The sequence below is a fragment of the Uranotaenia lowii genome, chromosome 1 (genome assembly GCF_029784155.1).
Source record: "Uranotaenia lowii strain MFRU-FL chromosome 1, ASM2978415v1, whole genome shotgun sequence".
Taxonomy (NCBI): Eukaryota; Metazoa; Arthropoda; class Insecta; order Diptera; family Culicidae; genus Uranotaenia; species Uranotaenia lowii.
Genome location: NC_073691.1, coordinates 99,013,788 through 99,029,223, shown reverse-complemented (window position 1 = coordinate 99,029,223; position 15,436 = coordinate 99,013,788). Strand labels below are relative to the sequence as shown.

The window sequence follows — 15,436 nt, the reverse complement described above, 5'->3', positions numbered from 1 at the left end:
TGCTCACTAGAAAGGGGCGAGAGCAAACATGCACTGAAAAAAATCTACCGTTTTGAGCAGAATTAAACAAACGATGTCGCAGCGTGTAGATGTTTGTTGATATTCATTTTAAGAAAAAAATTGTATCAGATTAAAATTGTGGATAGATTTTTTTGGAATAACCAGTTAAATTCGCAATTTCGTTACATTTTTTCGGGTTTTTCCAAGAATTGAACGAGAAAGTGTAAATACTGGTTCTGATGGTGAGTTATTTATTTTGTATTTTATACTGTTTTGGACTTTTTTCTACCTATGAATTTTGATAACATTTTTTCCTTTCTCACTCAATTTCAGATAAACAAACTTGAAGCATCGTAATTTGTGACCAAAAATGGTCACTCGGAGTAATAATAATCGAGACCAGTGCGCTGTGCAGGATTTTTGTATCCAACCGGCCAATATGGCTGGCATTCCAGTACTGTCCCTACCGATTCGGCTTTCGAAACGAGGTCTCTCAATAAGTTTGCAACTAATGGGACTCAGTTTTTCGGAGCAGCAACTATTTCAATCAGCACGTTGGATAGAAAAAGAAGTTGAACATTTTTTAGAAAAGTATGATTTTAATATAAATATAATAAACAAATAAAGTTTAATTTTAGTTGAATTGTTTAGTTTGTTGAATTTTGATTTTCGGGTCCATGTGTTAGGAAATATAAGTGCTCGGCGTTTTGAAAGCAAAATCGAGCTTAATTCGAAAATATATTCTTATCTGAACTAATTTTATTCAATCAAGTCGTCCTACAATTCAATAAGTTTTTAATCACAATTTAGCAAACGGGTGACACGGAATTGGAAACACCGTAAGGGAAACTCAACGCTTTACCGAAAGGATCAAAGTTGAATCGGTCGCCGAAAACAACCCACCGGTTGAAAGCGGTGTCCTATAGATATTATGACGAGGCCAAGCGAAGCAAAAATCCTGCTCGGAAGTTCTTGCTCCATCCGTCATCGGACCCGATTGCTGGTGTTCGAAGCTGCTTGGCCTTGCTGCTGCTGTACGGCATGTTCAACCAGGATGTAGACTTTGACGTCACGATACGGATAGCAGCTATCCCGTCAAATAACTGCTAACACCCCCAGGCCCTTTTCCAACCAACATTCATCGAAATTTCAGCAAAAAACTGAAGACTCCGAAAATTTACTCGGTACGTATTAATTTAAGATTAAGATTTTCTACAAAAGTTTTCTCAGTGCAATGCTAAATTTAAAAATAATTATGCTACCGCCCGGTGCACGAAAGAGTGTGTATCCCAAAACCGGTCCGCTGAAATGAGCAAAACCGGGCCGCGTATACTCACTTATTGGTGCGTTTGCTCTGATCATCTTCCTTTTAGTTTACTGAGTTTTGCTAATAAAATTTAAAAAAAAAAACATCAATTTCTGCTCATTTTCACCTTTTCGACCATGTTTGAAAAATAACCATAATCCAAGTTCTTCTTCAAATCTCATTTTATGAGTTTTCACTGAAAACTCATAAAACGACTTGATCCACAAAACTTCGATTATGGTTATTTTTCAAGCATTAATGGTTCAATATGGCCGAGCGTGTGTGTCAAATTTCACACATTACACTCTAATTCTCCTTGACTCAGATTTGAAGGAAAACAATTCAAAATGCGCCAAAACTGGGAAAACTCAAATTTTGATTAGAGCGGCAAAACTCAGAAATGAATTGTACGGGTTTTTGCGAATTTTGAGTTATTTTCAATCAAGCATTTTTAACACGCAGAGAAAACTTGGATTTTGAAACAAAACAAAACTGACTTTGATTCAAAACACTCAGTTTTTTTAATCAAACTCCTGTTTTCTTTGAATCAATGAATTCTCGTTCTGATTCAAATGAATAATTTTTGAAAGAAAGAATTAATTTTTTGAACTGAATAATTTTGGAATTTGATTTTAAACACATTCTTTGATTCAAAAGACATTTTTTCAATTGCATATGTCTTTTGAAACAAAGTAAATTTTCTTTCAACCAAAGAAAAATGTTTTCAACAGAAAGGAATAATTTCTTTAAGTTAAAACTTCAAACTTAGAAGATAATTTGGATTGAGCAAGTACCGAATTTCGAATAAAGTTTGGCCGGTCGTGTTAAAAATCAAAACAAACAAAAGTGAATCAGAGAAAGCTATTTATAGGAGGATTCAGGATGAGGAATGCATACCATGGTAAGTGCGTGTTAATCCATTAGTCAAAAAGTGAATATTTAAGATTTTATATAAACTTTGCATTCCCAAGCAACCAAAAGTTCCATAAAGCGGTACCATAGAAGCTTAATCAGCTTCTGACGGTGGTCCTAGAGAATGCTAATCAGCTTAAAATTTAAGTTCTTAAAGAAACTTTCAAGTTCCTTCAAGCGTTTGAATAGAATCACAGATGAACAGATGTACAAGCTCGAGCAAAAAATCTTCAGAAACTTGTGTAAAATTTTCAGTGCTCTATTTTAAAGAAGCCGTTAAAAAATGACAAAAAACAGTGCCATCTATTGCTAAATTTCTAACTTTTGAACGGCGCAATAGATGGCACTGTTTCTAGATAGCTCTTTTAAATGTAACAATTTTTCGAAAGGACGCAATGATATTTGAATTCAAAAATTAATAAACTTAAATACAATAAGTCGAATTATTCTATACAATTAGATTAACCACGAATAATTTTAAGCTGGGGAAAATAGTATCATCATATTTTTTTTCACTACAGAGACTGCCGAATTAACAAACGGATGTACAAGCTTGAATTATTATCACTTATTATATTCCTGAAACCAGTACAAATTTTCGAATACTATCATTTAAACAAGCCGATTAAACTTTTGAAGTACCTCATTCTTGGAAGAGCACAATCGTATACGATCTCAAAAATTGATAAATTAACATCGTAGTAGAATGGACAGCTTCAATATATTCACAGCAAGGCAAATTTGCCTGTTTCATTTTATCTTCATTCTTTTTACTAAAAAAGACTAACTTAAAACCTGTTAAAACTTCGGACAAGCCAGACGAACCAGTTATTTTATCCAGTTGAATTTAAAATTAAAAATCACATGAAACAATACCGATTCTAGGCTATTCTGAGCGAGCATTTTCTCGTTTCATATCTGTTTCTATTTAGTGCTTCATGCTAGCACAGAGAAGACGTACAAGCTCGAACAAAAAATCTTCCAAAAAGTGTGTAAAATTTCAAATGCTGACATTAAAAAAATACGTTAGAAATTGACTTGAAATAGTGCCATCTATTGTGCCGTTCAAAAATTACAAATCAAATTTTCAGGTGGCCAGTTTTCGAAAAGGCCCAGCCAAAAAACAAAAAAAAAATGTTCTAACCTATTGTTGGAAATTTTACACAAGTTTCGTGAGCTAGCTTGTATGTCTGTTCTCTGTGATGCTAGTTTGAAGCAATTAGAAAAACAGCTTAAAGCTAAAAATTTCTATTACGCAAATCATAAATGTGTTGCGAATCTTCAAAACTCGTCAAATAGTAATTCGACATATTCATAACTGACTAATAGTTTGTTATTTTGTTTTGTTTACATTTCACTTTCTTCTTGACAGTTCTCTCTGGTGTCCTTGGAGACATCTGGTGGCTCAACCAAAACACATAAAATTGATTGAAAACGGTCGTTGGAACTTTACACACGTTTCAAGGCTGAAAGTTAATGACTAGGTCATCCACTTCCGGCCAGCTCAACTCAAATACTTACGTTCTCAGGGTCGGCGCACGTTCTCAGGGAGGACGGGAACGACCAAACACTGTCTACAAAGCGGACCAACACAATCGAACAAGACAAATCACAGGGCTCATTAAACATTTACTAATTTTTACAGATAGGATACGGTTTTACCATTTTATTTAACTTGCCATTTCTGCCGTCACCGGGGTTTTCCGTCCGAAATTTTCGATGGCCATCGATGGAGAAATCGCTTCGTTTTTCCTGGAGAAGCCTTCCACTTTTGGTTCCAACACCAACCGATAGGGAACCGGGCAGCGTCCGCTGGATTCGGCTGCTATGGGCCAACCACGCTGTGGTGAATGTTGACCGGGAGCTGGTAGACGAACCACAACAAATGGAGATGTGGGCCGTGGTTCGCCTGGTGTAGTCCGGCCTAACCGGGTGTTTTCGATACACAGGGGCGTCGTTCGGAGCTGCTTAAGTAGGGGGTCAAGCAGTGCGGTCGGGATATATAAAAAACCGGGCAAAGCGTGTGGAAACGACGTCACGCTTTCCCAGACGGATGGGGATGAAACCGGGTACTCACAGCTTACACCAAGTGACGAAGTGTAAAAGCTGTACCTCGACCAATAACGTGCCACAATTGTCGGATCGGCACCAATGATTTGCACCAGCGGTTTCTCCCTTTTTTTCAGGCCTTCCTGGCCGAACACTCCGCACAAAAACTCCGAAACACTTTCGAGGATTTTCTTTTTAGGTAGATGTATACTGTTTCCTTATCCCGATGTAAGTGAACGAGACATCCGCCGTCGTTCACGCATGAGCCTCCAGATTCCCGCTCTTTTTTCTCGGGTTTTCTGGATCCGGTCTCATATGTGTCAAATGACACCTGTCATTTGACGGTCAACCTCGATTAGGGCATATTGGGCAAGCTACTTTTTATGGCTATATTTAAATTTAAATTTACTTACTTTAATGAGCCAAAACCAAACAAAATAAAAAACAAGACCGCGTAAACAAAACAAAAATCTGTATTGCTCCATTGAATTGGTACCGAATGCAAACATTGTTTGGATCGGTAACAATCCTCCCCTAGATCGGCCAGGAAAAATTTCAAGTGAAATTTCAAATGAAATTTCAGGAGAAATTTTTCCGTGCAATGTCTCTTTCGATCAATTCCAAATTAAACTGTTTCCATCCATCCGCCTTGAAACCGGACCCAAATATTTTTTCCAAATTTCTGATTGAACCATCTTGTGTCCCCATTAAGCATCTCTTGCTGTCGTTCAAGCATTTCATTAGATTTTCCTTTTGAGAAAATCCCCGTTACATTGCTTGGCCTCCAGGAAAACATAATCTTCACTTTCCTAGACTTGTATTAATTGCATTAAACTCCTCCATTCTGTGCAGAGGAAAACCTAATACCCTAATTCTATATTCATTCATCATCATTCACTCACTATCCTCAATCATTGGACGCGTCCTCCATAACATTCATACTAACACTCACGCGTATCAATCATTCTATAAACTACACTCAACTTAATTTAATTCTAAAGACAAAATACGACACTGCCTTTTAAGAAAAAAAAGGAAAATAGAAAGGCTCAATCGCCTTGGGTTGAAAATTACCGAAACGTGTTTATAATCAAGGATTGTGCGGGGTCATAGGGCATCAATGTTGTGAAACAACTCCGCTCAAATTTGGCGCATGGCTCAGGATCGAGCCACCGTGTACTGACCATCAGCGTCGCGTTGACTCCGGTCTCCAGCGCAGCCCCCTTGAATTATAAACCCGCCCGGTCGAACAACTGGCATACGATTGACCTACCAATTTATCCAGTATCATTTGCCATTAAATACTTCAATGGAAAGTTTTCTAACTCAACTATACAACTATCAACTATGTCCAACTTTTATTCGAAAAACTTTTATTACGAAAAAGTGAACTACTAAACCCACGTCACGGTTGTACAGGGATGTGAGCAGCAGTGTTAGGCCACGTCTAAATGAAACGAACCATTACAATTGTAAACACGGGAAACTGTCATTCTGTTTTCAGTACCTGAACGACAACGGAAAGTGAACGGGAATTTGAACAAGTAATTTGTCTCATTAAGCGATTGATCATTTCCTTTTCAATGCTTTTTCGCGTTTTTAGATGGCATCCGAAACCGAAGGAATGGGGGAGCAAGGATTCCTGGCCGTAGTCGAGCGGTTTTACGGGATTCTAGCTGGTTTTCTGGGGGAGAGGGTAAGTATGAATGTAAACAAACACTGGAACCAGAATAGCTAAATTTGTTGTTTATTTTCAGATTCTGTCCGGAACTGGTGGAGAGATTATCGGCCAGAGGACATTTGTGTTTGGACTGTGGTTAACAATCAATCCGAGGGCCCTATACAGCTACAATCTCCCAGGAGCGATGGTGAGTACCGATAAAATTAAGAAAAGTGTTCCATACTGATGGTCGATTTTCTTTTAGGTGTTCTTCATTCTTTCACTCGACTCCCACGCAAAACGGTGGAAAAAGTGTCCTTGTTTTCGGATTTTCGGCGCAAGCAAGAGGAAATCGAAGGGAACAAGACTGTGACTGTTGATATTTTAGAAAGAAAAATACTGGAGGAATAGTGCTGGTGCAAAAAAAAAATGAGGAACAATAAACTACCCTGGTTTGAGGTGGGCCGCGGGCCACACCCCCAGGGGTTTACCGTTGGTATCCTCGAGCTCGTAGGACGAGGTACCAATTCGCCTTAATACTCGCGCAGGCAGGAACAAAGAGCCGTACTTGGAGTTGTATTTTTCCGCGGCATTAGATAGTTTGGTGTTTCTTTTGTAAACCAGTTGGCCAACTTCGAATGGTTTGGCCTTTGTACGATTTCGGAGATTGTATCTCTGTTTACCGGCTTCATGGGCCTTTTTCAGATTAGTTTGAACTAGGTCGTAAATTTTTGTAAAAAGATCTTTTTTATTATGGATCCTTTGATCGATATCGGTTTGGTCAGCACTATTGACCCATCTGTGGTCAGACCCTTTTGTAAAGGCCTCATGGCCATGGACTATAAAGAACGGAGTCAGTTCGGTCGATGAATGGCGGGTCGTATTAAGAACGGTTTCGATTTCTGATAGTTTACTGTCCCAGAGTCTCTGATCTTCTCGGACATAAGTTCGGATTGCGGCATTGATTGTCCTATTCACCCTCTCAACCGGATTCGCCTGAGAGTGGTATCTAGAGTTCAACCAATGCCTCACTCCGAACTTCACGAGAAAATCTTTGAACTGTTTGGACAGAAACACGGACGCGTTGTCAGAGATAAGTGTTTCCGGCGTGGAATAGCGGAAGAACCATTGGTCTCTGAGGTAAGTACAAAGTGAAGTACTATCAATTTTTCTCACCGGGATCAGCATACACCACCCAAGCAACCAAAAGTCGCGTTTTTACTTAAAGATGGAACTCCGAAGTTCACATTTGGCTGAAAAAATGTTTTACGGGAACTTCAGGTGACTCTTGTCGCGTAAAAGTTACTCAGGAACTTCCATCGCCCTTTGAAAGGTTAAACTATCGATAACAGAACTTCTAGGCGCTTTCAATGGAACTTCTTTCAAGAAGGTCGATAACGTTCGCGTAACATTCCAAAACGCACCATTATGATACTTGAAGGTGTTTTAAAGAACCTATATGGGAAATCTAAGCGACATCCCGCATAAATCGGTATTATACAATAACGATTTCCATTATCTTCTTCCCAAGACACACGAAAGATTAGCTTTATAGTTTTGGATTATTAATGTAAGATTAAGCTAGTCTTTTTTTCATGAGATGGAATCGTTTGGACGCACTTTACGATACAGCGAACGGGTCGTTAAGTAGAGTAACCATTCATTTTTTTTGCTTTTTTCTTTATTCAAATTTTAGCTTAAAGATAGATGTTATCGTTATTTAATCTTCAATTTCACGCTCTGCAAACGCTACAGCTGATCTTCTAAAAATCTTTTTACAATTAAAAATAATAAATGATACCTTCTATCTTTCATTATTAGTATTACGATCAAATTAAAAACATTAGGAATATTTTTACAACTGTTTATTAGACTTTTTTTTTTAAATATTCACGTTTCCGAGCAGCCGAGATTTTCTGTCAGGTTTTGTCCTCCAGCTGCAATTTCGTCGCCTTCTTCGGTAGCCGCCCTAACATTTTTCGTCCGCTCCATGGTTTAAGAAACGCTTTTCACCGCCGCTCTTTTGCCATTTTCTTTTCCGAACCTCGAGTTACGTTGCCTCCACCTTTGCCTAAGATGTTAGGCCTGAGACACCCGAATATCTGCGCCTGAAATAAAATAATTCACTTTTTGAAAAATTAGTTATAATCAATAAATAAATCGATGTACTCACCCTCGCACAATCGAACCTGACGCTTTCGGCTTCTGACGTCAGAACCGGTGCCATTGCCTATACCAGACCGGCCCAAAACAGCAATAATTGTGAAAACTGTGCCGGGAGATGAATTTTTACCGGCACAAATTCGGCCACGTGTGATTTGACAGCAGAAAATTCGGGACGCGTTGCTAAAATAATCAATTTTATTTCATGATTATTAATTTTATCTTTCAGGAATCTTTTTTTATCTTATCGGCGCGTTGCTAAATTACTCATTTTGTTTCTTGGAAGATCAATCGTATCTTTCAGAAATAGTTTCTACTCGTTTCTAGCGAAGCCACATTAGCGATGACTCAGAAGAAATTCTAACTATTAATATAATCAGACCCGAATAATTCGAAAGATTCAAAGTATGGTTTTTCGCTATGCGGGATGTCAAAAATGTTTTTCAAGAAGGTCGATAACGTTCGCGTAACATTCTAAAGCGCACCATTAAGATACTTGAAGGTGTTTTAAAGAACCTATATCGGAATTCTAAGCGACATGTCATAAATGTTTTTCAAGAAGGTCGATAACGTTCGCGTAACATTCTAAGGCGCACCATTAAGATACTTGAAGGTGTTTTAAAGAACCTATATGGGAATTCTAAGCGACATGTCAAAAATGTCTGTCAATTTTTTGTCATGGTATTTGTTTTGTTTATATCTGTACTGATATTTACAAATGGAATTCAAGATTTTTTCGAATTTTTCTTATAAATGTTAAATAAGATATTCGAATAAATTTTGATGATGCGAATTTTTGTTTTGATTCATATTGTGTACTGAAAGTCCTTTGAACGAAATAAGGTACCTTCTATTGACCAACCCACTCAATCATCTCAAATGACATTAAGTTTAAATACTAATCATTACAGTGGCAATTAGCTATTGATGGATTGGTCGAGAGGCTGATGAGTTTCATTGCAACCTAGAGAGCAGCGGTTCAATTCTCTAGGCGTGTGAGCAGCTTTTGTAATCAAAACAATATAATAAAAATCAATGAGATAGACCATGATAGACCGGCAACCTAGCAATCTGACATGTGGTTGTCAGAGCAATCTGTCACTCGGATTTTTTTTTCGGCGCGTAGAAGTTTCTTGACATTCTCTTAGAAGCTGAATAGCGTTCTCTACAGCCACCTAAACGAACTTGAAAGTAGCTTTAAGAACTTAAATTTTGGGCTGATTAGCATTCTCTTCAGACACAAACGAGAGCTGATTAAGCTTCTATGGAACCTTTTTAAGGGAATTCTGGTTGCTTGGGCACTTACTGAATAAGTCAGTGGCCACCAGAATGTGCTGGTTCCCCTTCTTGCTTCGAGGAAGTGGCCCGATATAATCGACCGCGATGATTTGCCAAGGGTGAGTGGTAAGTTTCTGGTCCCCCATGGTCGGCACGACAGGAACCGATGCGGGTTTGGTTTCCTTGCAGATGGTACAAGCTTTGATGTATTCTCGAATATCCTTAGACATCTTAGGCCAGTAATATTTTAGCTTGATCTTTGCCAAAGTTTTGTCGGTGCCTATGTGCATAGATTCGTCGTGACATTCTTTGATAACCGAAGCGCGTTTTTCCGGAGAGACTACTAATTTCCATTCAAACCGATGATCGTAGGGGAGGTTTGGGGTGGACACAAATTTGTATAGAAGGCCATCCTTCACCTGGAAGTCTACGTATTCGTCCGGCTGATTCATAACCTTCTTCCTCAGGTCGTCATACCACGTTGAGACCGTTTCGGCTGACACTGCAGCAACACACCTTGATAACGCATCAGCAACCACGTTGTCCTTGCCTTTCCGGTGCTTGATAGTTATGTCGTATTGCTGCAGAGCCAAGCTCCAACGACTGCAACGTGATGAGGTCTTCCATTTGGTACGAAGGATATGGGTCAGAGCAGACGAATCCGTGACCAAGGTGAAGTGTGATCCTTCTATGTACCCACGAAAAGCTTCGATGGACAAGAGAGCAGCCAAAGTTTCTTTTTCACAAGCATGGTAATTCCTTTGAGGAGTACTTAGCTTGTGCGAAAAATAAGCTATGACCCTCTCCTGGCCATCTTGGCTTTGCGTCAGTACGCCAGCGACGGCTACGTCACTGGCATCGGTTTGAATGGTAAATTCCTTATCAAAGTCAGGGCTAACGAGTATGGGTGATGTAATAAGCTTTTCTTTTATTGAACAGAAGGCCTCTTCCGCCTGGTCAGACCAGGTTATGGTTTTCCCTTTTGTTTTTAATAAGTCCGTCAACGGGGCCGTAGTCCCGCTGAAATCTTCGATGAAACGGCGATAATAGTTAGCCATTCCTAGGAACCTGCGCAATTTGGTGACGGTTATTGGACGTTCGTACTCAACGATGGGTCGGATTTTTTCTGGGTTTGCGCGCAAGCCATCAATCGATAGTAGGTATCCTAGGAATGGTAACTCGTTTACACCGAAGTGAGATTTGTCCAGGTTAATGGAGAGATTGGCCCTTCTAAGTCTTTTGGCTATCTCGGCTAATAGTTGCAGATGGTGTTCCAGTGTCTCACTAACTACAACTATGTCGTCGAGATAGACAAAGACAAACGGTTCCAATTCTCCATTACCTAATACTAAATCCATGGTTCTAGCAAGCCGACTAGGACTATTTACCAATCCGTATGGACATCGAGTGAACCTGTACATTCCTGATCCTTGAATGCTAAAGGCGGTATAATTTCGAGATTTGGGTTCTAAGGGGATTTGGAGGAAAGCCTCCGACAAATCTATCGTACTTAAGTACTTAGCTCTAGGTAGTTGCCCTAATATCCTTCCAGGATGAGGTAGCGGATACGCATCTCGAACGGTTCGCTCGTTCAACTTACGAGCATCGAGGCAGAGTCTGACTTTTCCAGAGGGCTTGATAACAGGAACCACCGGCAGCGACCAGTCCGACTGACAACGTTCGATGATTCCTATCTCTAGCATCCGGTTGATCTCCTCTACCACTTTCTCTCGTATTTTTGGGGACATTGTATAAGGATACTGTCTAACGGGTGGTTTAGCTTTCCATTCTTCAGCTATTTCAATGGAGTGTTGCGCTAGCGGGGTGATTGGTAAGTAACCAGGTTTGGCCACTTGGAATAGGCGTTTGATTTCTTCTAGCTTTTCGGTTTCTTCAGGGGTAAGTATATATTCAGGGGTTCTAGGTTCAGTGCCACTCTCTTCATGCAGAAGGGCACACTGCGCCTGAGGATATATATTGAATTTGGACCAAAAGGTCATACCTAAAACACAGAGAACAGAGTTCGAGCTGGAGCTCAACACGTGTGTTTGAATACCAACCTAAGTTTCAAACCAAATGCGTAAGTGGACTAACATACATAAGATGTCGCTACCGGTACACCTATTTTTGTTTTCATTTTTTCGACACGCTTAGAAATTAATACTCATCGCTTATCTCAAAGAAGGCCAGTGCAATGTATGACAGTAACACAAATTTCGGTGTAATAAATTTAAAACATCATGATTAAAAAAAAAAATGCAAATCATATTTCAATCACAATTGAACGCTGTCAGATGCCCCATATTGTTCAAACAATTTTGGCGCTGAATTGAAAGTTGAATTCCAAGTGTTAAAGTATGTGTTGGGATTTTACTATCAGTTAACAGTTTTCTAGAACAGAAAATGTGAACATAAATGTTATAATTGTAAACTATGACTCGATATTCTGGTTGATGTTACCTGAGATCGATATATGAGGACTTGTAACTCATGTAACTTGTTAGTAATCATTAGAAATGATTTAAGTTATTTATAAACATGAGTTACAAGATACCATCAACCGGAATACCGACCCATAATTAACAATTATAACATTTATGTTCACATTCTCTGTTATATAAAACTATTTAATGACAGACATACTTTAAAACTGGGAATTCAACTTTCAATTCAGCGCCAATATTGATTGAACAATATGGGGCATATGCTGGGACATATGACAGCGATTAAAGTATGATTGAAATATGATTTGCATTTTTTTTTAAATCAAGATGTTCTTAAAATTTATCACACAAAAAGTTGTGTTACTCTCATACATTGCAATGGCCTCATTTGAGATAAACTATGAGTATTAATTTCTAAGCGTGTCGAAAAAATGGAAAAATATGTGTACTGGTAGCGACATCTTATGGATGTTAGTCCACTTACGAATTTGGTTTGAAACTTAGGTGGGTATTCTCACACACGATTTCAACAAATTTTTGTTCGGGGCCCGATGTCTGTTCTCTGTGCCTAAAAGACAATCAATTAGCAGATCTTTTATGACAAGTGTGGGAACTATTTTAATTTGATTTTCAAAATGGTAAGGAATGAAAATTTCACCCAAAATGGATAATTTACCCCCATCAGCCGATCTTAATTCCATCTTCTTCTGCAAAGCGTGTAATTTTGCATTACGCAAACGCGTGTGCAACTTATCACTGATTAAAGTCTGATTGCTACCTGAATCGAGCAAACCTTTGATGCGTATATCATGAATGTACACCCAGGCGTATGGACGATTGTCGCCTGAGTTTTTAATTGTAATTTCTAGGATTTCAGATGTCTCGCTTGTATACCAATCTGGGTCAACTGGTTCGTAGTTGAGTAAACTTAGTTCAGGTGTGGGGGAATTTACGCGAGGTCTTTCGACTCTCGGCGCTTTTCGAGTGTCGGACGACCGTTTTTTTGGCAGTAAGGACAGTTCTGTGTGTCGAAGCCTTTGAAGCCACAGATGAAACAAATTAGACCGTTGAGCGATCTGCATTCTTCCACCTGATGATTGACCTGTCGGCAATTCAGACACGCGTTAGCGGGTGGTGGTGTGAAACCATCAACGAGGTATTCGATTGTTCGACGCGGTCGCGACGGACCAGGTTGATTCTCTGGCGTAGGCGTTTTCTTCGTTTCAGGAGCTGATCTAGCGTTACTGGAATTCTTTTTAAAGGGGTAATTATCGTGGGATGGGTTTTTAGGTTTATCGCGCCAGTTTTCATTTCGATTTTGATTGGATCGTGGGTATCGTGAATGTTCGGATCGTGAGTTTACTGGGTTGTTTTGTGTAACAAGATTAACGGCGCGTTCTGGGGCGAATACTTGATTGTACATGGCGAAATTTGAAGAATCGATAACGTGGCCCGCTTCAATTAGCTGAGGTAGATCAAAAATCGGTTGCCATAAAAGGGATTTCTTATAATCGTTTCTAAGATTGCGCTTCACTATTTCGAGCTTTTCGCGATCTTCCATAGGATGCATCATGCTTCGGAACATTTTGTCCATCGCAAAATAGTAATCTTGGAAGGTTTCATTTCTTTGTTGCCTTCTTTGATATATTTGAAACCGAAGAAGGGCATCTAGTTCCGGATGGGCAAAATTACGTTTCAACTCCCATACTAGATGATGCCAATTCATCAAACGACCGGGGTAAGGATGTCTCATGCTCATATACCAGCTTTTAGCTGGTCCCTCAAACAAATGAAACGCCGAATCGAACAGTTCTTGTTCAGACACGCGTTCTGAGAGCGCCAATTGCTCAACTAATGCTAAAAACTCGTTTAATTTTGTTCCTCGATCTGTACCGGAGTATTTATCAATTTTCCATAACGAAACTGGAAGTGTTTTGTGGGCGACCGCGACATTTCGGTCGGGTAGATGCATGCAAGGTGGAACATTATAAGGTGGGTATGGCTTCGGATATGATACTGACGGATGTATATTCTGTGGTGGAACCGGAAACGAGACTTGCGGCATAGCTGTTGTTTGAGAAAACGTGGGTGGAGATTGGCTGAATGAATTTGGCCACTGTGACATTGTCACCTGGTACGAGGCAAGCGTAGTAGGTTCGAAAAGGGCTTGGCCGCGCGAATATGGTAAGTTGGGCCATGCATTCGGCATACTTTGGGGTGTAATAGAGGTGGGTACTTTAGTAGGTACCAATGACATCGAATTTCCGTTAATTGACGATCGGTTGAACCACGGCTGGGTGAAAGGGTATGGTGTGGGATCTCTAACACTGTCATAACTGGCATATTCTGTTAATTTGTAAGGGTATGGGGTCGTAGTAGGATTGATCGATGGGCGCGGTACGCTTGAAACAGGATTATAATCCGACGTAATCGCGGGGGTGGTTATTGGTCTTGCATATTGATTGGTCACGACAGTACACTCGACGGTGACGTCAGTGAGCCTCGGAATTGTTCCGGTATAAGGTTCATTACTTGTATTTTGGTTGATCAACGGATTTGTTACGGTAGTTTTTTCTAAATAGGTTCGTTCATTCGAGGATGTTTTACTGCGAAGTTGGATAAGTTCCTTCTCAAGTGCAATTAACGAATCGCGAAAGATATTAACATCAGGTTTTTCAAGGTCTGTCGAAATGAGGCCCATTCTCTTCAGACATTCAATGGCCTCTTGTTCCGGCGATGAGTTACCTCTTTCTCCCTCCTCAGCCTTGTCGAATAACTCATCAACTATATCCTGAATCGGAGTGGTATCTGGTATATTTGAAGGGAAATATTTATCTAAATGGTCGCAAACACGGGTTAAGAGTTTACCAGCTTCTTCATTAATCGGGGCCAAAGCATTACTTCCTAAAACGGCCAACCGATTAGCTAAGTGAAGTAATGTATGTTTCACTTTAGGAGCAACTCTATTAGAATTCAAAACGGATTGTTCTAAATAAATAACTCTGTCTCGACAAACACTTATTTCCTCCTCTGGAGTACTCGGTACGATCATTTCCGGTGTACCTCTTTCTCTCTCCTGCCTCAATAAATCTCTTAAGATCCGTCGACGTCTGGTCAAGGATCGATCACCAGTAACTTCTACACTTCTCATTATCAACTCTGAATCTAAATCATTCCCTTCAAGCAATTCAGGGCGCAATTCTTGGTATCGGTTTTCAAATCTTTGTCTCAATCCTGTAGCATTTGTCGCCATTTCGGACGCGCAAGTTCTAAAAAATTGAGCAGAATAGAAAAGTTAAATGAAAAATAATATAAATTAAGAAAGTTAAGATCCTGTAATCCTGTTATGAAAAGTAACTAGGCAAAAAACTGAACGCAGAAATACTTAAATGGTTCTCCAATCTGGTTAAATCAGAATCTCCCAGCCCCCCTTACTGGTCAAATGGTTTCTTAGCGGACTTTTGGAAACAGCTATTCTGGCCAAAGACTAGAATATTTTTTTCCTTTTCGATGGATCGCCAATTGAAAGTTAATGACTAGGTCATCCACTTCCGGCCAGCTCAACTCAAATACTTACGTTCTCAGGGTCGGCGCACGTTCTCAGGGAGGACGGGAACGACCAAA

General features: G+C 39.7%; 1 long non-coding RNA gene across 1 annotated transcript; it reads left to right on the top strand.

The window, feature by feature from the left end:
- The first annotated feature begins 83 nt into the window (after positions 1 to 83).
- Positions 84 to 643, top strand: LOC129745013 (uncharacterized). Its single transcript, XR_008737061.1, has 2 exons — positions 84 to 242; positions 334 to 643. It is a non-coding gene; the product is annotated as an uncharacterized LOC129745013 (long non-coding RNA).
- The last annotated feature ends 14,793 nt before the right edge of the window (positions 644 to 15,436 follow it).